The sequence below is a fragment of the Rhagoletis pomonella genome, unplaced genomic scaffold (genome assembly GCF_013731165.1).
Source record: "Rhagoletis pomonella isolate Grant_MI unplaced genomic scaffold, Rhpom_1.0 Rhpom_scaffold_00006, whole genome shotgun sequence".
In the NCBI taxonomy this organism is placed as follows: domain Eukaryota; kingdom Metazoa; phylum Arthropoda; class Insecta; order Diptera; family Tephritidae; genus Rhagoletis; species Rhagoletis pomonella.
The window spans coordinates 23,251,398-23,253,589 of record NW_023458560.1 but is presented as its reverse complement, the minus strand read 5'-3'; the positions used below and the strand labels follow the sequence as shown (position 1 = coordinate 23,253,589).

At 36.5% G+C, this 2,192-nt stretch overlaps 1 protein-coding gene across 1 annotated transcript in view; it reads left to right on the top strand.

The window, feature by feature from the left end:
- The window catches only part of LOC118740514 (cytidine deaminase-like), a 7,728-nt gene that overhangs the window by 915 nt on the left and 4,621 nt on the right, over window positions 1-2,192 (top strand). The window lies entirely within an intron of this gene.

Genomic DNA, 2,192 nt, shown 5'->3' with positions numbered 1-2,192 from the left:
TCATGAACGAATGACACAAGATAACGCAAGAACAAAGGAGTGAAAAAAGCCGATTTTTTGAGCGGGTTCTACGCCATCTTGTTTCACTGGAAAAATTAATTAAATTAAAATTAATCAAAATTATTGTCAGCCACTTTAAACACACAAATTAGGTAAAATTATTCACTAGAAAGCTTTCAGACATGTTGTCATGTTGAATTAACTCTTCTTTAGTTAAAGAAATGTGCAAAATATTGGCGCTAGTGATGTAAACAAAAGTTCAGGTGGCGAACCCGCTTTTTGCTGTCACTTTTTCTCAAAACCAAAATACAACGTCGCGTTCTTGTGATCCCGATCATTGCCCAAAGAAACACAGCTAATAATAGAACCGATCATGAACGAAAGACACAAGATCACGCAAAAACAAGAAAGTGAAAAAAGTCGATTTTTTGAGCGGGAAAACGAAAGAAAAGTAAACAAAGCAAAGAAAAAACGAAAACCAAAATTAATGTAGATGAATAATCGAAAAAAACTAGTGCAGACACCGATTGGAATGAGTGGAACGTGATTTTTCAAAATATTGGCTCTTGTGATGTAAACAAATGCTCAGGTGGCGAACCCGCCTTTTCGCTTTCACTTTTTCTCAAAACCCAAATACAACGTCGCGTTCTTGTGTGGTCTTGTATTTTTGGTTGATGGGATCATATCGATGTTGTTGCATTTTTTGCCAAGTGCCAAGTTTTTATCCGGATCCCGATCATTGCCCAAGGAAACACAGCTAATAATAGAACCGATCATGAACGAAAGACACAAGATCACGCAAAAACCAGAAAGTGAAAAAAGTCGATTTTTTGAGCGGGAAAACGTAAGAAAAGTAAACAAAGCAAAGAAAAAAACGAAAACCAAAATTAATGTCAGCCACTTTAGGCATACAATTAAGGTAAAATTATTCATTAAAACGCTTTGGAATGTGTTGTCATGTTGATTTAACTCTTCTTCAGTTAAATAAAAGTGTAAAATAGTGGTGCTTGTGATGTTAACAAACGCTCAGCTGACGAACCCGCTTTCGCAAACTTTTTTCTCAAAATCAGTTACAACTACAAAGGTCAACTCAAGGCGAATTTATAAAAGGTGGTGTTCAAGGCGAATTTATACAAGGTGGTGTTGATGGCGAATTTAGATTTTCGCTGGGGTTCTTCTTAATGTCAAAATGATGTGTTTGTTGCAATATGAATTTGCCTTGTTTACAACAAACACGTCATTTTGACTTTAGGAAGTACCGCGGCGAAAATCTAAATTCGCCAGTAACACCACCTTGCATAAATTCGCCTTGGGTCAACTTATGCGAATGCGATTTGAAAGGCAACGATCAAGGCAAGGCGAATTTATACAAGATGGTGTTCAAGGCGAATTTATACAAGGTGGTGTTGATAGCGATTTTAGATTTTCGGCGCGGTATTTCCTAATGTCAAAATGATGTGTTTGTTGTAAACAAGGCGAATTCATTTTACAACAAACAAATCATTTTGACATTAAGAAGTACCGCGGCGAAAATCAAAATTCGCCATCAACATCACCTTGTATAAAATCGCCTTGGTGGTGTTAATGGCGAACTTAGATCTTCGTCGCTGTACTTCATGTCTGAGTGTGTTTGTTGTAAAAAAGACGAATTCATATTACAACAAACACATCATTTTGACATTAAGAAGTACCGCGGCGAAAATCTAAATTCGCCATTAACACCACCTTGATAAATTCGCATTGATGGTGTTTCTGGCGAATTTACATTTTCGCCGCGGTCCTTCTGAATGTCAAAATGATGTGTTTATTGTAATATGAATTCGCCTTGTTTACAACAAACACCATGAACGAAAGACACAAGATCACGTAAGAACAAGAGAATGAAAAAAGTCGATTTTTTTAGCGGGTTCTACGCCATCTTGTTTCACTGGAAAACGAGCGAAAAGTAAACAAAGCAAAGAAAACCAAAATTAGCCAAAATTATTGTCAGCCACTTAAACGCACATTTTAGGTAAAATGATGCAACAAAATGCTTTATAATGTGTTGTCATGTTGAATTAACTCTTCTTTACTTGAATAAAAGTGTAAAATAGTGGTGCTTGTGATGTAAACAAACGCTCAGCTGACGAACCCGCTTTCGCAAACTTTTTTCTCAAAACCAGTTACAAATACAACGTCGCGTTCTTACGTGA